The 25,314-nt window shown below is 45.9% G+C and overlaps 1 protein-coding gene across 4 annotated transcripts in view; it reads right to left on the minus strand.

Annotated features, from left to right (window-relative positions):
* PCSK6 (proprotein convertase subtilisin/kexin type 6) overlaps positions 1-25,314 on the minus strand; it is a 190,808-nt gene that overhangs the window by 37,731 nt on the left and 127,763 nt on the right. The window lies entirely within an intron of this gene.

The following is a 25,314-nucleotide window of genomic DNA, read 5'->3' on the forward strand; positions in this document are numbered from 1 at the left end:
GCAGTCTGGATTACTTTTTCCCAATAGAGTCCCGAAAGTGGAACCACTGGGTCAGGTGATACAACACTGTTAATGTCTTATCTTGAACTGTATGTCTATCATGAACTGTAAACTTATGTCTATCATGAACGGCAATGCCACATGATCCCGCCACAGTGTTTGGTGTCCCATGAGGCTTGACTGCAAAATACCCAGGCGAGGGACCACAGGCCACCTGGGCAAATCAGTTCCTTGATAAGAATCACCCCCTCTACACAGTCCCTTCTCCAAACCACAGTCCAAGCTTAACTGAGGCAGGAGGGTCAGATGCTTATGGGTGACTTAGGATAACAGACTAAGGCAGAGACACACAGGAATGAGCTTCTTGGAGGCTTTAGTTTTCAGGAGGCATCCACCTCCTCTCATTGCGTCCACAGTGTCGCCCCCCCTCCCCCCCCACAGCAGCAGCACTTGTGCCAGGACAGGCTCCCCAGGCCGGCCCCTCCACACTCAGTCACCCCCAAGAGGCCACATTCTCTTTGGGAAGGTAAGCCACATGGGTGCAGGAGAAGCAAGGAGGAAGAACAGGCAGATGTGTCCAGGGACACCCCAGGCCAGACCAGGGTCTACACTCAACAGAACTGCCACCCAGAGGCAGTCAGATTTTAGAATGTTGACCCTGCTTTCGGCAAGCCACTTAGCAAGAATGTGTTATTTACTATTCAAGATACTCTACAAGCCTGTTCAAGTTTACTGTTGTACACACCCGACTAGCACCACGAGTTCCTTAGTTTCTAAAAGGAGGGGGTCTAAAAAGATGCCCAATCAAATTTTTTCCCATCAGATTCCTGAGCCTGTAGAAGAATCACAAATCCACCTGTTTAAGCACTTGGGCCAGCACTGCCAGCAGGCTGCCTCCAGATGTCAACAACGAAGGCCAGGGAATGTCACTGTGAGAGGCAGAGGATAATCCACAGCTAGTGCCAACTGAGGCTGCCAGTAAATGGATTTATCACCATTCACTATCTTCAATGCAGTATTTCCCCTCAATGAATTAAATTCATAATGAACAAACAGGATTATTCCCATTATGCAAAGAAAGAACCAGAATTAAGGGGAGACTATGGTTGAATTTGCCAACAGGAAAGTACCAGCAATAATGAAGCTTTCCTATGCCTGGCATTTTGAGTTAAGCATTAAAATCCTTGTGAAGGAAATTTACAATTGGAGACAAAGCAAGTAGGGGTGGGGGAAAGTTCTATCAGATTAAGAACTCTGAGCTAATACTTTTGGATTCCTGGGTTTTCTTGGCTATAAGAGAAGTTATTAACAATATAGAGTTTAATTAGTTCTCCCCCTATGTCCCCATACTTAAAATATGCAGGAAGAAATTCCTTAATTGAAACACAGTGAAGTAAGAGAGCCCTAGAAAAATCACGTAAATATGTTTCAGTTTAAAACACCAGCAGAAGTTTCTTCCTTCTGAGATTCGGTGAACCAGCCACCCATGGCTATGTTCAAGTTACAAAGGTTAATGCAGAGGTTTGGGCGGAAGGAATAAAAAAGCTTACTTCCATCCATTTATAAAAATATACAAAAACACCCCTATAATTCACATACTGAATACTCCTATAATTTACTCCTTAAAAGGGGTGAATTTCACAGTATGTGAATTATATCTCAATAAAGCTATTATTAAAAATACCGTGTAGGGGCCAGGCACAGTAGCTCACGCTTGTGATCGCAGAGCTTTGGGAGGCTGATGTGGGAGGATCTCTTGAGGCCAGGAGTTCGAGACCAGCCTGGCAACATAGTGAGACTCCATTTCTACAAAAAATAAAATAGAAAAATTAGCCAGGCATGGTGGTGTGTCCTTGTAGTCCTATCCATTCAGGAGGCTGAGTTGGGAGGATTGCTAGAGCCCAAGAGTTGGAGGCTGCAGTGAGCCGTGATTGCACACTATATTCCAGCCTGGGTGACAGAGCAAGACCCTTTCTCAATAAATAAATAAATATATATATATATATAATAATTACACATACACACAGTCATTTTTGCATATATTGTATGTATATGTATACACACACAAACAGAAATATCAACCTTTACTCAACAGATTTAACACATTGTTAAAATACACTTTAAGTTCACATTATGGCCAGTAAGAGAAAGGTAAAAAGGAATTTAGGAATGGCTTGGAAAGGAGGATAAGAAAAAGAGTACATATATGTGTGCTCCCCATGTACACACACGTCCATGTATGCACATGTACATGTGTGCACAAGGCACCCATAACATGCACACCCACACTCACGTACTTACCTGAGCACACACACATACACACATGAACTCTCAGACCCAGGCTAAGAAAGGGGAGATACAAGGCTTCCCTGTGCTCCTACAGCCACAAAAACCCTGAAAGATGGTATTTTAAATGCCAGGAAAAGGATCGAAGAATCCTCAACAAATATCCATTCAGGAAAGAATGATCACCTGTGTGTACAATGGACAACACAGCACTTTTCTTAATGGCATCTATAAGGTCATTCTATCTTTTAAGATGCTCCAGCTTTTCCAAAGTAATAAATTAAATGTCTGGAAAGTCAAAAACTCTTACAAGGTTTATAACAAAGAAAGCAGTCCTTCTTCACTCCATTCTACCTCCTGGAGTCCCCCTGACTCCCCACCTCTTTTTAACACTTTGAGTTATTTTTCTGGCATTTACCCTTACATTGCTAGACAAAAATACTCATATGCTATGTCCTGGTTTCTTGATGTTAGACATTGTCCAGTGATGTCTCACCTAGGAAGCTGAGAATTCAGTTCTCTTACACTATTTTCCACATACTCACATGCTCCCTCTCCCTCCCCGACCTCCCAATGTTGTTCTAACAAAATTTCTTACTGGGTCCGATATTTATTGTCTTTCCCCCACCACCCTTTCATTTTCTGGGAGATTTCCTCAAGTTTATCTTCTAACATATCTATTGAATTTTGAATTTTTGACTTATATTTTTAATTTTAAGGCATTTATGTGCTTCTCCCAATTTTTTTTTTTTTTTGAGACAGAGTCGCCCAGGCTGGAGTGTAGTAGCGCAATCTCAGCTCACTGCAACCTCCGCCTCCCAGGATCAAGCGATTCTCCTGCCTCAGCCTCCCAAGTAGCTGGGATTACAGGTGCCACCACCACATCCAGCTAAATTTTGTATTTTTAGTAGAGACAGGGTTTCACCATATTGGCCAGGCTGGTCTTGAACTCCGAACCTCAGGTGATCCACCTGTCTCAGCCTCCCAAAGTGCTAGGATTACAGGTGTGAGCCGCACAGCGCCTGGCCAAAAGTGTGGGTTTTTTTTTTTTCTTGACAAAGTCTTGCTCTGTTACCCAGGCTGGAGTGCAGTGGTGCAATCTCGGCTCACTGCAACCTCTGCCTCCTGGGTTCAAGCAATTCTCCTGCCTCAGCCTCCCAAGTAGTTGGGATTAGTAGTTGGGATTACAGGCGCCTGCCACCACACCTGGCTAATTTTTGTATTTTTAGTAGAGATGGGGTTTTACCATGTTGGCCACACTGGTCTTGAACTCCTCACCTCAGGTGATCTGCCCACTTTGGCCTCCCAAAGTGCTGGGATTACAGGCATGAGTCCCCATGCCCGGCCTAAAAATTTGGTATTTTTAAAGTGCTGGAATAAATACTCCCAACCCAGAATTCTATATCCAGTGAAAATACCATTCAAAAATGGGTTGAAGTAAAGACATTTTCAAAGAAAACAAAGCTGAGCAAAGTCCTTGCCAGAAGCCCAGCTTGATAAGAAATGGTAAAGGATGTGTTTCAGGCTAAGGGAAATGATAGCAGATGAAAATTCAGATCTACAGGAAAGAATAAAGAGCACTAGAAATGGTAAACATGTCAGTAAACACACTGAAGAGTAGCTGTTTCCCTTAATTTATTTAAAAGACAACACCCTTATAATCCCAGCATTTTGGGAGGCCAAGGTGTATGGGTCACTTGAGGTCAGGAGTTCAAGACCAGTACGGCCAACATGGCGAAAACCTGTCTCTACTGAAAATACAAAAATTAGCCGGGCACGGTGGTGCATGCCTGTAATCCCAGCTACTTGGGAGGCTGAAGCAGGAGAATTGCTTGAACCTGGGAGGTGGAGGTTGCAGTGAGCTGACATTGTGCCACTGTACTCCAGCCTGGGAAACAGAGTAAGACCCCGTCTCAAAAAAAGAAAAAAAAAAAAAAGAAGATTGCTTAAAGCAAAAAATATTATCACTGTTTTAAGAAGGAGTTTGTAACAAATACAGAAGTAAAATATACAACACCATCACAGCACAAATGAGGAAGTGGAGGGGGATGGAATTACACTGTTATTAGATCCTTTTATTTGAGAAGTGTAAAGCTGTTCAATATTAATTCTAAGTAAAGTGTAATAAATTAAGGATGCATATTGTAATCCCCAGAGCACCACTCAAAGTACAGCTAAAAAGCCAACAGAGGAGATAAAGTGGAATGCTGACAAATATTTGATTAATCTAAAACAAGGCAGGAAAAGAGGAACAGAGTATTTCATCTTTTTAATACTGTTGGATTTAGTTTTCTTGATATTGGGCTTAGAATTTTTGTATTTATGTTCTTGAGTGAGATTGCCTGAAAATTCTCCATTCTCATATGTGCTCTTGGGATTTGGTATCAAGAATACACTGGCTTCAGTTGGGCATGGTGGCTCACGCCTGTAATCCCAGCACTTTGGGAGGCTGAGGCGGGTGGATCATCTGAGGTTGGGAGTTGGAGACCAGCCTGGCCAACATGGCAAAACCCTGTCTCTACTAAAAGTACAAAAATTAGCTGGGTGTGGTGGTGAGTACCTGTAATCCCAGCTACTTGGGAAGCTGAGGCAGGAGAATCGTTTGAATCTGGGAGGCAGAAGTTGTAGTGGGCTGAGATTGCACCACTGCACTCCAGCCTGGGCAACAGAGTGAGACTCCGTCTCAAAAAAAAACAAAAAACAAAAAAAACAAACTCTGGCTTCATTCAACAAAGTGGGGACTGTTTCCCTATTTTTCTACCATCTAGAAGAGTTTACAGAACACTGACATTATTTCTTCCATTTAAACGTTTGGCAGAATTTGCTGGTAAATTGCTCTGGCCTTGAGTTTTCTTTTAAATTATAGAATCAATTTCTTTAATAGGACAATTTTAATTTTATGTAAACATGTGTCAATTTTGTTAAGTTGTATTTTTTCTTGGAATTTGTTCATTTCACTTAGAATTCCTTTGTCACATAATTTTAATGTATATAGGATCTATAATCATGCGCTTTTCATTCCTGAAATCATATAGTTTCAGCTTTTTCCTTGGTCTACTTACAAGTTTATCAATTTTATTAGTTTCTTTCAGGAACCAGCTTATGGCATTTTAATTTTCTCTACATATGTTTGTTTTCTATTTTGTTAATTTCTGCTATTTTAAAAATTCCTTCTTTCTTCATTCTATATGTTGTTGGTTTTTTTCTATCATCTTAAGTTGGATGCTTAGCACGTTAATTTTCAGGATTTTTCTCTTTTCTGATATATGCAATTACAGCCATAAAGTTGTCTCACTACAGCTTTAGCTGTATCTTCCTTATTTGAATATGTAGTATTTTTATTATCATCCAGTTTTAAGTATTTTCTAATATAAATTATGTTTTTTTCTTTTAACACATAAATTATTTAGAAGTATTTTTCAATTTTCAAATGTATGGAAACTTTCTAATTATCTTTTTGATTTTGATTTCCAACTTAAGTGTAATGTCAGAGAAAAGGGTTTATATGCTACCAATCCTTGGAAATCCATTGAAGCTTGCCAAATGGCTCGACATGTGGCCAATTTTCATAAATCTTCCATTCGTGTTTGAAAAGTGGGTGTACTGGCCGGGCGCGGTGGCTCATGCCTGTAATCCCAGCACTTTGGGAGGCCAAGGCGGGCAGATCACGGATCAGGAGTTCGAGACCAGCCTGGCCAACACGGTGAAACCCTGTCTCTACTAAAAATACAAAATACAGGCACACACCTGTAGTCCCAGCTACTCAAGAGGCTGAGGCAGGAGAATCACTTGTATGTGGGAGGCGGAGGTTGCAGTGAGCCGAGATTGCGTCACTGCACTCCAGCCTGTGCGACAGAACAAGATTCTGTCTCAAAAATAAAAATAAAAAAAAGTTGGTGTATTATTCTGTTGTTTGGCACAGTGTTCCAATATGTCCATTTGACCTAAATTGTCAATTGAGATATTTGCATCTTCTATTATTATGAATTTTTGCTGTTTTACCTATCAAATATATCCGAGGTATGCTAAATCTCTCCCTCCTGTGTGAGTTTGCCATTTTCTCTTTGTAGTTTTAACAAGTTTTTGCTCTATATGTATTTTAAGGCTGTGTTATAAATTGCATAAAAGATTAGAGGTGGAACTTTTAGAACTGAACTAAACCTTTTAGCAATATGTATATACCCTCTACATATTGATACATACACAGAGCTACATATGAAGCTCCAATAACGCTTTTTGCCATAACATTTCTGTTTGCCTAATGTTAATATAACTATACTAGCTTTCTTTTGGTTATTATTTGCCTAGTATATCTTTTCCCGTCTACTTTATTTTTAATTCTTCTGATTTCTTAAGTTTTAGATATCCTTCTTGTGTATAGTTATAAGAGTCAGTTCCAGCAGGAAGCAGACAGCATAATTAAAATAGGATGATCCAAAGAGGCTTTCATAAGCAGACTATTTACAAAGGTGCGAGCAGAGGGTAACAAAGCCAGAAGGGACGGTGCAGATCCCTGGGACTAGTGCTCCACAGGTAAGGGCGAACTATGACTGTGAGGAGTGCCAGCTGATGAAGGACTGGAGAATCACTAACTCATAAATAAATATCTCCTCTCTCCCTCCACTCTCCTGCTGGAGTTTCCCCTTGGCTGAACTCAAGTATAAGCCACAGGCAAGGGAGTCTGTGGGGTGGAGGAGTGGAGAATGGATCTGGTGGGTAAATGAAATATACCTGGAACTACAGAAAATACTTTTTTTTTAATTTGTATTTTTTGAGATGGAGTCTCACTGTCGCCCAGGCTGGAGGGCACTGGCATGATCTTGGCTCATTCCAACCTCTGCCTTCTAGGTTCCAGTGATCCTCCTGCCTCAGCCTCCTGAGTAGCTGGGACTACTATTAGGCACACACCACCACATGCGGCTAATTTTTGTATTTTTAGTAGAGACGAGGTCTCACCATGTAGGCCAGGCTGCTCTTGAACTCCTGACTTCAAGTGATCCGCCCACCTCAGCCCCCCAAATACATTTTTAAATACATTTAAAAAAAAATCCAATATGACAACTTTTGTCTCTCAAGGGGAGCAATGAGTCTATATGCCTTTAGTGAAACTATTGAAGTTATTAGACTTGTTTGTAAGCACTTGTTTTGTGGGTTCTAGTTACACAGCTTTGTCTGTGTCTCCTTTCCTTGGGTGCCCCTGAGGTCCCAGTGTTATGTGGTCTGCTAGGTGAGCTCCACAGATGAAGCAGATGCCTTCAAGCGAAAGCCGGATCATGATTCTATTCACCTCTTTGGCTGTGAACATTTCAACCAACATTTAAAATTCTTTTCTGTGGGAGGGAGATTTCAAGACACTTGTCTTCTCTGTTGTTGGAAATAAGTCCACGACATCTTTTAACATTTTGATCTTGTCTTTGTTTTGGAGTAATTTGTCAGCAACTTAGAAAAAGTTTTATATATCTTTTATTTATTTTTTAGAGACATTAATATTTAGACTGAAAAAAAGGCAAACAGATTATGAAGAAAATAAAATCAAACAAATTGGGACTTTTTTAAAAAAGGAAATAATTATCAAAACTGTGGAGGGGAAATTTAAAATTATTTTTATAAAGTCAAAAGTGAAACAGCAGGCCAGAAAAAAAATTTATATGAACTATGACACACACAGGGTTATTACACCAATAGTTTACCAATATTTTACATAGACTACATACTTATCAGCTTGATAGCAACACTGAGCGCTCTCGTAAAAGACAGAAAAGGGAATTTTCTTTTTTCTTTTTTTTGAGACAGAGTCTCGTTCTGTCATCCAGGCTGGAGTGAAGTGGCAAAATCTCGGCTCACTGCAACCTCCGCCTCCCGGGTTCAAGTGATTCTCCTGCCTCAGCCTCCTGAGTAGCTGGGATTATAGGCACCCACCACCATGACCGGCTAATTTTTGTATTTTTGCTAGAGGCGAGGTTTCACCCTGTTGGCCAGGCTGGTCTCAAACTCCTGACCTCAGGTGATCTGCCTGCCTCAGCCTCCCAAAGTGCTGGGATTACAAGCGTGAGCCACCACGCCAGAAAGGGCAATTTTCAAAAGAAAAAACACAGTGCACAAACATTTGAAAAAAGGTTCACCTTTGTTAGTAATGATCACAATGTAAGTTAAGGAAGGATATAATCTATCTCCTCCAGAACTGCCCACTCCTGGTAAGACTACAAATCAGTTCAACTATTTCGAAAAGCAAATTGGCAATATGTATCAAAGGCAGGCATATTTGTGGTTTCCACCTCTTATTTATCCCAGTAATTTTACTTCTGGTGAATAATCCCAAAGAAATAATTTTAAATTCAGGAGAAGGCTTTTTGTACTAAGCTGTCCACTCATAATAGGAAAAAATGGAAAGCAATCTACATGTCCAACAATAGACAGATGCTTAAATAAATTATGGTGCTTCTGTTGGTGAAGTATTATAAAAATCTATAAAATGCTGCTTACAAAGGATATTTAATGACATAGAAATGTGCTTGCTATGCAAGTAACAAAAAGAAAGACCAAGTTATACATGCAGCACAGTTAGGACTCTGTGAAATGTCAGGGGAGAAAAAGACCAAGTAGAAATGCCTGTAGAGACGTAGTTTGAACATGAAGTGTTTCTGGAAATAAGTAATAAAGTCAAATGTTCGAAAATCAAACACACTTATCTACTCTGGGGCGAACCTGGCTGCCAGAATGCCGAACCATGCAGGCAGGAGGAATGCCCAAGCGTACCTCATTCCTAAAACTGAGGGCAAATCTGGGAAACAGATTTCAAGAGAGCTCTCCCTCTTCCTCAGATCTGTCATTTTCATTTTCATAAATATTTAGTATTTTATTTGCAAAAATTAGCCATGAGGTGAGACAAAGGTCATCTTTTTGTTATGCTTTCTACTGGAGATACAGAACCAACTAAACAATACTGTGATTCATAAATGTGCACAGCAGCAGTTGGTTGCATTTCTCCCCGAGATAAGTGGGGATACATACTTCTTTTTTTCTCAAACGAGGAGAGTTTTGGGGAAAGGCGTCACTGTAATGGCCCCGTGAAAGAGAAAGGAGGTAAAGAGATTGACTGCAATATTAATGCAAATGGGGTTAAAAACGGAACTTTTTGACAACAGTGTGTATGGTGACTGGAGACTGTGCCAAGTTCTTCAGCTCTGTTTCCAAGGAAGTGGGAGTGATACTCTATAATTGCACTTTCCAGAAATGAGAGTTTAGTGACAAACTTGAAAGCCAGCACAGAAGGCATGTGCTTTAAATCTGTCTTCCTTTCTAGCATCAAGCACAAGATAGACTGAGCCATTGAACACAGATTGCAAAATCTCAACCCTTATCTTAGAAATGAAGATTAGCTCGAAACAGATGTCAATAAAACACAGATCAAGACTGCTAGCAATAAAATGAGAACAGTTATGCTCTCGGGAAAAAAGACATTGTTGAAAGAGCCACTGAAAGGAAATCAAGAATTCATGGAACTTTTTAGGATGAATAAAGGGAAAACATGGTCACACAGAAGAGACTAATTTCTTCCCCTTCATTAAACATTTTACTGAGTATGTACAGCTGAAGACAGAACTGGTTAAAATTATGTAAGCTCTTGATTTAAACAAGGTTCATGCTTGCACGCACACGCATTCATGCAGCCGATCAACAACTGCTTGTTAGCCGTGTCCAAAGTGCTGAGCCTCTGGGGGCGGGAGCTGAGAGATCCAGCTCTGGACTTCCAAAGGCAGCCAAAGTTCTACCAACATGGTGGCTTTGGTCATCTGTCCCTCTGCAGTATTTCACAGAGATTATCAAAGCTCTTGTTCAATCTGCCACCTGAACACGTGTTTTAGTCTAGGTTCCCCGGAAAACAAGGGACTGAAGCGAAGCGCATGGGCTGAAGCTTTACTGGGAGGTGCGATCCCAGGGCAACAGCAGTGGAGGGCAGCAGGAGGAAGGGCCCGGGGTTGACAACTGGAAGGAGCTGTGTTTCAAGCTGGCTGCAGCTCCACAAAGAAACGGGGTGGTTGCTTAGCCAGGGGAAGTCTTCCAAACAGGCCTTGTGAGACCAATGTGCCCTCAGACAGGAAGGGCATACACTTTATGTCCTGTCTTTCATTGGGTAAACCTTCCTTCTGGGTTGTGTTACCTGCCCCCTCCAGGCAGCCAGATGCTGGGGAGGCCTGATGCCAAGCCTCACCTGGAAGTGGAGAGAAAAGCCACAACCCCCGCCCCCGCCCCGGGTCCTGCTGGGTCGGACCGGACCCCTACGCCTCTGCCGCTCCTCCCCGATGGGAACGTCAGCAGCCATTCCAACGCCCAGGCTTCACTGTGGGGAGGCTGGGGGAGCCGAGGCAAGGAAGTGAGGGCTAGATCTCTTTACTGGGCAAGAGGCAAGGCCTGACGACAGCAGGGCTGGGCCAGTCTGGGGAGACACGCAGTGGGGCCAGTGTGACATTTGCGGAGTAAAACGTCATCAAAATACATGCTTCGAGGTATAAAGTGTGAATTATCATGTTTGAAAAGAACCTGCTTCCCTGGGCTTTCTGGAGTCTTCCAAAGGTATAGCAGCACCTTCATGAGACACCGTCACAGCACAAGGCAGAACTACAGAATTCGATATGTAACTGACATGTGTAATTGGCTTCAAGGAAGCTCAATATCAAGAAACACTTCTTGGTGTTTCTGATGTTATAGGCACTATGGACAGAGATCGTAATCATGAAACCTTTGAAACTCCTCATAAAGGATTTGCTCATATGAAACCTTCCTCCATTTGAATCTCCCCAGGCCCGTTGAAGTAGAGACTATTATTCCCATCACACACGTGCAGAAACAGAGACTGAGAGGTTCCGTGACCAGGCCAGGAAGCGGCCAGCTGAACTCAGACCACACCTGCCAGCTGCTCTGCTCTGGGCTCTCCCTAAACACCACCCTGAGGTCCAAATCCCGTTCAGGGGCTCCAGTGTCTGCGGCAGCCTGGTCCCCTCCCGCCACCCTCCTGCTCCTCTCACTCAAATCGCCTGGATAGCGGGTCAGATTTGGTTTTCGTAACTGATCTGTGCCCCGATAGCTTATTCTGCAAGTTTTGGCAAAAGCACCACAGTTCTGACTAGACCTTCCTTGATCCTGTCTTGGCTTCAACTTTCAGGTTTCTGGGAAGGACAGAACCAAAGCTGGGATTCCACAGAAGCACAGGGTAGAGTCAGGTGCACTGGGCTGAGCTCCAAAGAAAGCCAAGCCCTGTGGGAACTTCCTGAATGGCTCTGCCCCGGGGGCCTGCAAAAGTCCTGAGGAGCCAAGGCAATGCTTGGCTTATCATCTCCTCCTGGCAGTTTCAACACAAAGCTTTTGGTTAGCAAAGTTTTGTTTGTTTTTCTTGGGAAAAGTGTTGCTTAAGAAGAAGAAAGGAAGAATAGAAATGTACCTGCTGAGTTCAAAAGTCAGAAGAGTTTTCCCTTAGGGCCAGCCAACCAGATAGCAGCCCAGCTTTGCCTTCAGCGCAGCAACCCTGGATTCAGTGAATTCCAAATTCCTGGGTTCTGTAGAGGTCACAGCTAATTTGATTTTCCTCAAAGGCACGGAGGCAGGTCTCTACCAGCTTCTCCAGGCTGGAATTTTCCCAGAGAGCAAACGGACCAATTCCTAAAGGCTGTGGTAAAACACACACTTGCAGCGGCAGGTAGGGAGAGGGGAGAGGAGCCTGGGCTTCTGTGACAACCTACACAGGCTGGGTGAGAAATTTCATGTCCACCAGGTGCTGGTAAGACGCTGATGAGGGAGTCATCAGTCCCAGGTCTCCCAGCCCGTCACCGGTGCAGCCAGCGTGGGACCCAGGCTCCTCTGCCCCCGCATTCCCGCTCTTTAAATCACATCACTCCGTGGCCCCGAGTGCAGAGTGCCATACAGATTCGTTTCACACACTTGTTCTACCATCTCTGCCACTCCTGCTTGTTGGCTTTCTATCATGATTTTGCCTTCTTGTGTTTTCGTTTATTTTTTTTTATTTTTATTTTTTCTGAGATGGAGTCTCTGATGCCCAGGCTGGAGTGCAGTGGCACAATCTCGGCTCACTGCAACCTCCACCTCCCTGGTTCAAGCAATTCTCCTGCCTCAGCCTCCTGAGTAGCTGAGATTACAGGTGCACGCCACCATGCCCGGCTAATTTTTGTATGTTTATAGAGATGGGGTTTCACCACGTTGGCCAGACTGGTCTCCAATTCCTGACCTCGTGATCCGCCCGCCTCGGCCTCTCAAAGTGCTGGGATTATAGGTGTGAGACAACGCACCTGGCCTTTAGTTTGTATTTTATTTGGATACTACAAATGTTGAATATCTTGTATTTACTGGTTATTTGTATGTTTTCTTTACGAATTGCTTTTCAGGATTTTGTCCTATTTAGTGATATTATTTAAATATTTCTTAGTGATCTGTAAGCACTCTACATATTAAGGCTATAACACAGTATAGCACTCTGTGATTATCTAACCTCTACAGTTGAGATATTAGAGATAAAGGTGTCTGCCTGTGTATTAGAATTTTTTATGCCAAATATTACTTTAATTTTACCCCTTGGAAAAATGACTTTTTAGCATATGGAGAATTCAGATGATCACTATTTACTGATTAGCAAGATTTAGTCAGAAAAATAGTTTGATTTATTAAACAGCAGTTAAACCAATGGCAATTAGACCGGGGGGCCTCTGAGCCGGCCCTGGGAAGAATGAGGCCAATGAAAAAAGAACGCCTGGTTGTGACGTATAGTCCTGGGGAGGACTGGAGACTGGCTGGCCCCACAAGCATAAAGAGGAGCTGGGACGGGAGGGGAGCGGTGCACTTTGAGCCTTGGTCCTGCAATGAATACGCTCCCCTTAAAGTGTGCTCGTCCCAAGAGAAAGACAGCCCTCTACCCGTTCAACTCCCAATATGTAGTGGTGCGCTGCAGCCGACCAGCACTGGCTTAATGGAACTGATTGTGAACATTTTCAGAACCTTTGTGAGCTGGTTGTTAAACACAGTCTTTATTAAACATTAAATTATAGAAGCTTACAATTGAATAAATTATATTAAAAACAAAGGTAATGAATATTCACAAATTGCCCCTTCCTCATGATCTCACTATATTTTGTCATTATCTGTGCTTCGGGGTTACTCACATCTGTTCTACCTACACAGGGGAAGCACTATCTCATGGTGGCTACTGGACCGCTCTTTTACCAAGCCGTCTTCAGCGACATCACGTGAGCAGCTTGAAATTGGCCATGGCGGGATATTCCCATATGGAAATCGACAAATGCTACAAACAAGGGCTGGGTTTACTGTTGATTTTCTGGACTTAAGAAAGTGATGGAGAAAGCATTAATACTGCAGGTATAACTTAACAGTGTTTCGTGTCTGTAGGTATTACACTGTGAACAGCATACAAAACTGAAGAGATATTCTTTCAGTATTTGAAAATTATTTTCCAATTTAGCAAGGAAGTTGTTCCCATCCCTGGTGAGTGAATGAAGCTCTGACATATGTCTTTGTTGTTTCTGTGGCAAAAATATTACCCAATATTTACACTGGAAAGACAACTGTTCATGCATGGCAGCCATCGGCTGGTTATGGAAGCAGAATCTGGCAAAAATCAATGAAAGCAGTCTCTGAGAATCAATTGGCTAAATGGAATTTGTAATACAAGCAGTGTATATTTTATTATTTGTAAATTGTTGGCTAACATCCTTTATATCAGCAAAATTTATAATGAACTTATGTGATATGTCAATATCTATATATAATTTCCCCCAGAGCACTAGTTGTTAAATATTTACCAGCAAGCAGGACAATATAACTTCATGGGTGGTGGGAAAATGGGGACAGGATGGGATGCCTCATAGAACAGCCAAATAAACAGCCCTCTTAACTACCATGAAACAGAAGACTCAATTCAACTGAACATGTAAACAGGGCAGAGTGGGGACAGCAAACTAAGGCCAGGACCTACCGCCTATTTTATAAAGAGAGGTCAGAACACAGCACGGCCTCTCATTTACATAATTTCCATGGCTGTTTTACACTATAATGGGAGAGCTGAGTAGTTGTCTCAGAGACCAGAAAACCTCAAACATTTACTATCTGACCCTTTACAGAAAAAGTTTTCCAACCCATGGGCTAGACAGAAGTGAAAAGGCCATCTGTGAATCACTTGAGTTTGTCCAAAATATTTTATAAATATTTTTCTAATTTTTTTTTTTTTTTTTTTTACAGATGGGGTCTCACTCTGTCGCCCAGGCTGGGGTGCAGTGGTGCGATCTCAGCTCACTGCAAGCTTTGTCTCCTGGGTTCACGCCATTCTCCTGCCTCAGCCTCCTGAGTAGCTGGGACTACAGGTGGCCGCCACCTCGCCTGGCTAATTTTTTGTATTTTTAGTAGAGACGGGGTTTCACCGTGTTAGCCAGGATGGTCTTGGATCTCCTGACCTCATGATCCACCTGCCTTGGCCTCCCAAAGTGCTGGGATTACAGGAATATTTTTCGAATTTTATGATGTTTTCTGCCAGACAGAAATTTCTAATTTTATGTGTATGCATCAAGATAATTATTTTCTTTCCAAATGGTTGGCCAGTTATCAATAACTCTTATTCAACACTTCAGTCTTTTCCCACCAGTTTAAAATGTTATCCTTAGCATATCTCTGTGGCTTTATTAATGGACTATCCGTACTGTTCCCTTGATCGGTCTATTCTAGCACCAGTGCCAGATCATTTTATTATAGTTAAAAAACACAGTTAAACACCTGCATTCATTTTTTCAGAATTTCTCTAGCTATTATCTGTGCCCATTCTTTCAGAATAGGTTTTCCTTGCATTCCTTTAATTTTGTTGCGAAGTTGATGGGGACGTGTTAAAGTGACGGCTATCCCTTCTTTGTGAAGAAGAGATATCTCAGTGATACTGAATCGTCCCATTCAGGAACACAGCCTATAGGAAAAACCCTTAAAACCAAGCACCTATTCCAAGTATCTACTGCATTTCAAATGTTCTACTGCAGTGGTTCCCAACCTTTTCGGCACAAGGAATCAGTTTATTGGAAGACAATTCTTCCACAGCTGGGGATCTGGTGGGGAGCAGTGGGGGTGGTTTCGGGGTGATTCAAGCACATGACAATCATTGTGTACTTTATTTCTATCATTATTACATTGTAATACATAAGGAAATAACTATACAACTCATCATAATGTAGAATCAGTGGGAGCCCTGAGCTTGTTTCCCTGCAACTAGACGGTCCCGTCTGGGGGTGATGGGAGACAGTAACAGATCATCAGGCATTAGATTCTCATAAGGAGCGTGCAACCTAGATCCCTGGCACGTGCAGTTCACAATGGGGTTCGCACTCCTATGAGAATCTCGTGCCTCTGCCGATGTGACAGGAGGTAGAGTTCAGGCAGAAGTGGGAGTGACAGGGAGCAGCTGTAAACACACATGAAGTGCTTGCTGGCTGCTCACCTCCTGCTGTATAGTCTAGTCCCTAACAGTCCATGGACCACGGACCGGTAGGTGGGATGGGGACCCCTGCTCTTGTGGACTGGTCAAAGCAAGTTCTCAGAAGCCCTGCTGCTCTCTTGGATTTCAGCCAAGTGAGGCAGCCTCTCAGGAGCAACATTCCTCAACACCCCGACCCTGGCTGGCACCCAGCAGAGGCTCCCAGCTTTTAATATTTCATTTAATTTTTATCTTCTAATTACAACACTTTAAACAAAAAAGTCCAACCAGAAATATCCTGAAGCCAGACACATGAAAACCACTGGCCACAGGGCTAAAGAGATCAGATCAACTATGGGCTGCCTGTACTGCCTTGGAGAGGCTTAGAGACCTCACCAGGTTGGGTTGAGGTGAGGGTGGCCCTGAGCTTGGAAGACGGCCCTGACGCCAGGCTCTGCCCCTTCCAGGCAGGTGAGCTCAGTCAGGCTCTGGGTGGAGGAGCTTGGACTCAGCTTCCTCTTCCATAAAAGGAGAATCTAAACACTGACAATAAGAGAATCATGTTCATCCTGGTAAGGCTCAGCACTTCTCGGGCGCTGTTTCATTTAATCCTCCCTGGGCAGAGGACGGCTTGGAGGCTCGGAGCATGGAAATGGCCTGCCGAGGTCCGCAATGACCAGTGGTGGAAGATGGATCTGAGAAGCAGGCCGCTCTAGAGCTCAGCCCTGTGCCACACTGGGTCTTGAAAAGGAAGCATAAGCCAATATGCACCACACACATACACACACCCACATATCCACATGCACACACACACAGATACATGTACATGTATACACATATACCTAATGCCCACATATACACACATACATATGCACATGGACACACAGATACATACAAACCCACACACACACATACATACTTATACACAATACTCTCCCCTACACATGCACACATATATACACCCAAGCACACACTCCCATACACACGTCCAGTAACTGTCTAGAGCACCTTCAGTCAAACGTAAAAGAAACTACGTGTCTTTTTACACTTTTAAACAAAGTGTAAAATCCCTGTCTCTACGTGTCTCATGGCACATTGAGCATTTACTCCTCACAAGTAAAGAACTGAAGTGTATTTGCTGTAAAGCAATGAAATCTTTACATCGTTATATTTACTTGTGCCATGTAAATCTCTTAGACAGTCTTGCATTCTGACCTCTTCGGAAGAAATGTTTCCCATACATGTGCTTTTAAAAACTCTTCGCGTAATGGAAATTCTCAAATAAACACAAAATGGAGAAAACAGTACAATGAGTCCCTGTGCCCCATCACACAGTCCCAAGAATCCCCAACGTTTTCTCAATCTGGTTTCGTCCACCCTCTTCCTACTCTCCCACTCCCCACCCCCACCCTCTGGAAAAGTTTAAAGCACAAATCATAGGCATCGTGGTCATGTCTTCATTTGTAAATACCATGATATGCATCACTAGCAAGAATAACTTTTCCTGAAACTTTAATTCCTTATTATCACCTACCCTGATTCTATACTGATTTGTAACAGCGAGATAAAATAGCACCCAGTGCCTGCTGGAGAACACGTAGGTGCTAATCATCATCCTATTCCTCTCTTGTTCTTTTGATGAATTGGACTTCTTTCCTAGATTGGTGGGAATCTGGAAATAATGCTGTTGAAATAATCTGGAAAAACACAGCACATGTGGGTTGCTGCTCTTTTGGAAACAGATGAAAGATTAGAGAAAAAAGAAATTTTAATCAGGGAGAAAGTGAATTCTCAGAGTTCAAGAGTGACACAGGATTTTTAAAAGTGCCATCAATTGTCTCAGACAGTCTATTTATTACTATGTGAATACCAAGTACGTAAAACCCTTTGGAACCATGAAATAAGATACATGGTGTCAATTACAGAGAGAAGATTGGAAAGCATGCCTGATTATTTTTTCTATTTAGACATTGATGTCTCACAATTCTCCCTGGCAGGGGAAGACTGTGGGAGGTGCCCCAGCACCTTAGGTAGGCTCCTGGTTACAAAGGGAGGGCTAGGCCAACTCAGTAAAGTTTGGATCCTGTACATAGCCCTGGTCAAACTGCCTGCAGGGCACACTCAGCTGGGCTCTTGGGGTGGAAGAAGTGAAGAACAAGGAAGCACCCCTCACCCCCATGCCTACCCAGCAGACCCGGCACGGGGCAGGTGTGCAGACAAGGTAAGTGTGTGCTGCATGAACAGGAGAACACCATGCAGATGCCCCTTAGTGCTGACAAAGCCAAGCTCGATTCCTGCAGAGCACTTTGCATGCATCCAGCGTGCCCATGGGGTCCCCAGGTCATGAGGAGGTGCAGGGACCTTCCTGCGCCTGAGGGTGCTGAGCAGGATGTGGCCCTGGGTGGGGAGGCTGGCCTGACCTTGGCAGGTGCACAGGCTCTGCCTTGTCGTTCAGGTGCAACCACCAACGTAGGCTCCGAGGCGAGAAGGGCGGGCTGGGAAGTCTCCTCTCTTCAGTGACTTGGTCTGGGTCTCACTTCTGCACAGCCCTATCTTACAGGACAGGAGACCCAGCGCAGAGGCCAGAGAGACAGGAAAAGCGGAGGCAGGAGGATCCAACCCCAGGCCTATCTGATGTTTGATGTGGGAGAATGAAGCATACATGTTTCTCAGAGAATAGACACTTTCTGCATTCTGGGTCCAAACTTAAAATCTCGGGCATTTTGGATGGCAACTCTCTTAAATGCAGCCAAACTTCTCCGACAGATGTTCTGCAGGACGAGCCATCGCCCCGGCTCTGCCTGCACCGTTGCCAGCTCCGTCTCGTAGCCTTGCAGGCTCTGTGCGTAATGGCTGGAGTAGCAAGCTCACCCACAGTGGAAGCTGCCCCCTCTTCCACACCCACACTGTGCACTGCAGGGGCAAGGTCCTAGTGTTCCCAAATCTGGAGCTAAGTAGAGTTCAATAAGGGTGTGCTGGGCTGGGTGCAGTGGCTCACCCTGTAATTGCAGCACTTTCGGAGGCCGAGGTGGGCAGATCACCTGAGGTCAGGAGTTCAAGACCAGCCTGGCCAATGTGGCAAAACCCTGTCTCTACTAAAAATACAAAAAAAAAAAAAAAAAAAAATTAGCCAGATGTGGTGGCAGATGCCTGTAATCCCAGCTACTTGGGAGGCTGAGGCAGAAGAATCGCTTAAACCTGGGAGGCAGAGGTTGCAGTGAGTCGAGATTGCGCCGTTGCACTCCAGCCTGGGCAACGGAGCGAGACTGTCTCAAAATAAATAAATAAATAAATAAATAAATAAATAAATAAATAAATAAATAAATATAGGTGTGCAGGAATAAATGAAGAGCTGTTAGTATCTGCAAATGCTGCAAGACTGCAAAGCAGGATTTGCACTCGATTCCATTCCTAAATTGCCTCCTGGAAGAGAGTGATCCTGGGAGGACCCAGATCCTTGGCCTGGGAACTGAAGAGGAAAATGGATGACTGATCTGCTATTCAACTTTTAAAAATGGTTTTAAAACTAATTACATAAGCCACGTTCAATCTGACAGGAGGTGAGTAGTATTCGAGCTAGCACATCAGTCAGATCACTTAATTACTTCATAAACCCTGGGTTTAGCATAGATTTTAAAGCACTTCTACACAGCACACCATTGGAGCACTATTTTTTCTTTTCATTTTTTTTAAAGCAATTAACTTGCAGAGATTTGCAGGAGATTGAAATGAACACCACAGAAACGAAGCACCCTGCCCCAAGCACAGGTTCTTGGAATGCCTGTAGAGAAGTGAGGACTGCCTGCTCTTCTGGTCTACGTCTGTGTGTGCTGCACTGTGCCTGGCACTGAGGCTGGTGGTGACTGTGCACTCACAGGCCACCCTCACCAGACAACCAGGGAGTGGAAGATGCTGCCCATTTGGGATCAGTTCATACCTCGGCATCGACGAGGCTGACAGGCAGCTGACTCCACCGATGCTGACCAGCCCTGCATTTTCCCGGCCTCTAGAGCTCTGAATCCTGGAGCTAGAGGGCAACCTAGGTCATCTCTGTCACCTTCCCAGGCTGAGGTCCCCAACAGGCACTATCGGCTTGACCTGAACATTCAGTGCTGGGGCTGGTCCTGCCTCCCGGCATACACAATAGCGTCATAGCGTGCAGGCAGGCCGGGCTTCCCTCTCCACCCATGCCCTGATGAGAAGCTCCGGCCAGCGGCCGTCCTGCCCACCTGGCGTGGCCTCACAGGCATGCTCTGGGGGTAGGTCTTATTGTGAACAATGCCTACGTTGGGACCCGGGTCTATGGGCACAGCACAACCAGTGCCTTGGTGAGCTCTGGGTAGACACGGTTCTCTGTTCTTACTGCATCCTTTCACCCTTCCTCCTAGGGGGTGCTTCCTGGCTCTCTGGTGGTTGATAGAGATCTTCTCAGACTCTCCTCCACACCTCAATGCCCGTCCACTGCAGGCCCCCATCCACACTGACGCCCTCTGTGGGCACCAGAGCATCCTCCCAGAGGCAGCAGGCCCTTTCCTCATGTCGGCCTGGCCAGGAAGCTCCCACCTCTGCTCTGCACTCATGGAAGGGCCCAGACCTGCCCCTGGAGGGAGGGGAGTTAGGGCAGGTCATCATTGAGGACTGTCTCGGCCTGACATCCCCATCGCTTGCCCACTGGATCGGGTGGGGAAGCCTGGCATGTCGCTGCTGAGCCCCTCTGTGGTCCCTCCCAGGGCCTGGGGAGCAAGGCCAGCCCTGAGAAGTCTCACCGCTGGGGGTAGGCGGAGTAAGGCAGGTCATATGTGGGCACTGCCTGGCACTTCATTCTACAAAACGAAAGGACAGCCGTACCCTTGGGGCAGTCGCCATCTCCTAATGGCCTGTATTTTCTGTGCTACTAAGATAAAAAAACAAAGTGACACTGGGGAACTCCTGAGAATCTGGCCTTAGGCAGACCCTTCCTCACAAGCCCTTCCTTGTTTCTTTCAGCCGGAAATCCCTGTTTGCTCCACTGAACTTGGGGCGCTCCTCTGGGTCACCGGTGGCCCTTGGGCCCTTGTGCATGGTACTATTGGTTCCTGAAATCCGAAATGTTCCCAACTAGCCTGTGGGCTCCTCAGGGGCAGGAACTGTGTCTTAGAGCCTCTCTGTGCCCGAGCCCTGGCATAGCATCTGGCACATGGCAGGACCTCTGCAAAATGCATCGGAGACATGTCTGTTAGGATACGCAGACCTCCCCATTTTGACATTTCAGGAACAGCCGGAAGAGGCACCATTCATCTGGAGGCTGAAGAGGGCTTATCCTGGATCAACCTCAAAAGCACTGGGCCCATACGCCAACCTGGAAAGGGCCGCTTGGCCTTTGTTTGAGCCCCTCTGACCCCTTTTGGCCTCACTCCATCACTCCCTTCCCTCACCCTGGGAGGATCCAGCCGCCATGCTGAACAACAAGCTCAGAGGCTGGCCCTGGAATGAAGTGAGCAGGGCAGGTTGGGGAGACTCAGTTGCAACTGCAGTGTCCCATGTGAGGGCCACATGGATTTCCACTGTGGAGAGATGCTGGTGGGACCCAGGCTCCCAGGGTGGCTCTCACTGTGCTTGGGGAGGATGCACAGAGCCTGTGGGTGACAGCAAGGCGCCCGTCCTCCCCACACACAGCAGGGAGGGCTTGCCGTGCATCAGCTGTGGCAGGACGCATGCCTGTACTTGCTGTTTCTGGCAAAGACCACGTTCAGGAGTGGCAGCTCTCTACAGGGTAAAGCTTGCATGGAATGAACTGACTCCAGACGCCCTTGCAGGAATGTGCATACTCTCTGTGATGACACTGGAGAATGTGTCCCCGACCCCAAATTCCAGTAGGCCACAGAAGGTCAGAGCTAGAAGGTACCACAAGGTGTTTATTCTGCACCCGTCTCAACCTTCTGAAAGCAAAGATCCAGTTTCTACCCACGCTGAGGGGTGGAGATCGACCTGTGTCAAGACTTAATTTGGGGCTACCCTCAGGAAGTATTCTTGTATCCACTAATCCTGTGTCCTCTGTGGCACACAGAGCATCTGGTCATGTGGTGGTTACAGAGGGTTCCAACTGGACTAATCAATCCACCAACACCTATTCTGCATCCATCATACACCATGCAGCAGGAGGCTCTCGGGGCACAGCAGGGGGCTCTCGGGGCGCAGCAGGGTGCTCTCGGGGCGCAGCAGGGGGCTCTCGGGGCGCAGCAGGGGGCTCTCGGGGCGTAGCAGGAGGCTCTTGGGGCGCAGCAGGACCGGAAGGAAGGAAGGCTGCAGATGGCAAGCCCATCAGTGCTAAGGCCAAGGCCAGAGCTGCTGAGTGCCATGCAGGCAGCAAGCAGGGAGCTGATATGGCAGCATCTGGCTGGGCAGGAAGCAGTGTGGCAGGTGCACAGGTGTGCAGGGCATGCGGTTCCGTGCTGTGCACCACTGCAAGCCTAAAGCTCGCTCAGCACCCACACGCAATAGGCTCCAAACGTGTGAATCACTGTTATATAAACAGATCTCCTTCCATTGCTCATACAGTTTGAAAGGCTGACAATACTTAACATACCTAATCTGAATTTGGATTTCTAGCTCAGTCTTCCCTCTGACCTCCAGGTACATATCTCCGCCTGGACTTGTGTAAGTATCTTTGATTTAACCCACCCAAATCCGAGCTCCTGATCTTCTCTCCAGCATCTTCTGCCCCTGCAATGTTCCAGATCTAGGAAACTGGGACTCCATTCTTCTACTGTGCAGGACAAAAACTCTGAAGTCATCTATGCCCCCTCTCTCCTCTCACAGCCCACATCTGATCCATCTACACATCTCTCGACCCTGCTTTCAGAATCCGACTGCTTCATACACTCCACTGATGCCACCCCCTCGGAGTCACCTTCACCTGATATTGCAATGACCTTCTAACTGGCTTCCCCGCCTTTGTTCCTCTCCCACCCTCACTTCCGTCTATTCTGACCAGCTGTCAGCCTATTAACACAGAAGTTCAGATAACCTCTGTCCTCTGCCTAAAATCCCTCAGTGGCTTCCAACCAAGTCCCTGTGAGGGCTGACGAAGCCCAGTGTGATCTGGTCCCTATGCTCTCGATGCCTGGCCCTGTCCTATTCTGCTCCTCTTCCCACTGCCCCCTGCAGCCTCGGGGGCCTCTCTGCTGTGCCTGGAACATACCAGACACACTCCTGCCCGGGGGGCCTTAGCATCCCCTGGAACACACCAGGCACACTCCTGCCCGGGGGCCTTAGCATCCCCTGGAACACACCAGGCACACTCCTGCCCGGGGGCCTCAGCATCCCCTGAACGCTTTGCTTGGAATGCCCTTTTCCCAGATGTCTGCAGAGCTCACCCCCTCATCTTCTTTGAGCTTTACTCAAATGTCCCTTCCCTGAGGCCTTCCCGGTACACCCTGAAATGCCCTTGTCACCCTGCCCTGCTTCATTCTTCTCCTTAGAGCTTCTCATCATCTAATGGACAACAGCTTCCTGCCTGGTAATCTTGTTTCACGGCCTCCTCTGCCTTCTAGAATATAAGCTTAGCATCTGTTTTGTTCACCGGTGCATCCCCAGTGCTTAGAACTTGGTAAATGCTCAGTAAGTATCTGTTGAGTGAAGGCTGTGTTCTTGGAGGGGAGTATTCTTTGAATAAACTGATGAATTCCACTTCCTAATGTTTTATTTAAGACTTCCGTATCCCTATTCAAATTTGCCTATAGTTCTTTCTCTTTTTTTTTTTTTTGGCATATTGATCAATTTCTCTTCACTCTTATTTCCCTCTAGTGATCTGGAAGGTTGGCATCCTGTTTTAAATCTTGGTTATCTCTCTATTATAAGAAGATATTTGAGTTTATATGTCTCTATCAGTGCTAAGAGTAAGACATAATCCATCACCCCTCCCACTAAATGTGGAATGAGAATCTCAGCAAATTTTTATTCCTCCCCATTCTCATCCCCTGCCTTTATGTTTCTGTAGGAGTATAAGGTGGGAGAGTGGGTAGGACATCCACCACAGGCATTCAGATAAGACCCCTCCATGAGGCCAGGTCTGAGCTGCGGCCATGGGAAGCCCTAGGGACAGCTGTCCCCAAGGAGGGAGCAGCACGTGCAAAGGCCCCATGGAGGTAAGACCAGGCATGTTAGGGGAACAGAACGGAGGTCAACGATGAGACGCAGGAAATGATTCACGGTGGGGAGGTGCTAGCAGGATGTGCAGGTCAGGCTAAGAGATTTGGGTTTTGCTCTAAGAGCTGTGGGAGGTCATGAAAGTTAGCAGGGGTGCATCATTATCTGAATTATATTTTAAAAGGATCATTGGATGCTGGGTGGAGAGTGGCTCTAGCCAGTAGGGGTTGAGGCAGGGGGGCCAGCGGAATGAGGAGGTAAGAGACGATAGGGGACTGAACTGAGGCAGTGGGCAGACTGAGATATACTCTGGAAGCAGATGGTGAAGGAGACAAAGAAGAATTAAAGGTTCCCTCCTGGGATTTGGCCAAGCAATGGAGTGCAAGGTGAAGCTTTTTTTTTTTTTTGAGATGGAGTCTCGCTCTGTCGTCCAGGCTGGAGTGTAGTGGCGCAATCTCAGCTCACTGCAAGCTCCGCCTCCCGGGTTCACGCCATTCTCCTCCCTCAGCCTCCCAAGTAGCTGGGACTACAGGCGCCCGCCACCACGCCTGGCTAACTTTTTGTATTGTTAGTAGAGATGGGGTTTCACCGTGTTAGCCAGGATGGTCTTGATCTCCTGACCTTGTGATTCACCCGCCTCGGCCTCCCAAAGTGCTGGAATTATAGGCATGAGCCACCACGCCCAGCCCAAAGCTATTTACATTAATGTGGAAAGCAAGAAAGAGGCAGTTTGGGAGTCTGTCTAAGGTGCACAAGCTCAGAGCCAGTTAGACCCATGCCCAGAAGCAGGAGGCTGCTGCAGAGCAGGTCTGGGTGCACGAGGGCAGGGAGAGGCAGCTTTGGGCACCACCAGCAGGTACAAGGTGCTCAGGGTCACGGGGCTGGATGAGATCCCTGGATGGGAACAAGGAGCAGAGGACCCAGGAGCGCGTGCAGGGGTATGTGTGAGAGGATCAGCCAACGAGATGCACAAGGGGCAGCCTGTGAGGTGGAGAGGGCCCCCAGGTGTGGCATCACTGCAGCTGTGCAAGAGGGCACTTCTAGAGGTGGTGAGCTGCCAACGTCGCTGTGTGCCCAGGCCCTGCTCTCGGTATCCAGCCTTTCTTACCTGATTTCATCCCACCGCAACCCAGTAACTTGCGTACTATCCCCATTTTCTAGATAAGAAGACCAAGGCCTAGAAAGGCTAAGTGACTTGCCAAGGTCACAGATATTTGTAAGAGTTAGAGCCAGCATCTACCCCCAGGGAGAAGGGCTCCTGAGCCCCCAGTCTTTACCATTGCACCCTGTGGTCCCCAGAGAGGGTGCTTAGTTTGTTAGAACCATAGACCCTGGCTTTAACAACCTGGGGAGGACAGAGATGGGACCATAGGCTTGGGCAGTGTGGAAACGGTGGGGGACCCTGACGAGCCCCGGTTTTTTGTGCA

This window comes from Gorilla gorilla, chromosome 16 (assembly GCF_029281585.2).
Source record: "Gorilla gorilla gorilla isolate KB3781 chromosome 16, NHGRI_mGorGor1-v2.1_pri, whole genome shotgun sequence".
In the NCBI taxonomy this organism is placed as follows: domain Eukaryota; kingdom Metazoa; phylum Chordata; class Mammalia; order Primates; family Hominidae; genus Gorilla; species Gorilla gorilla.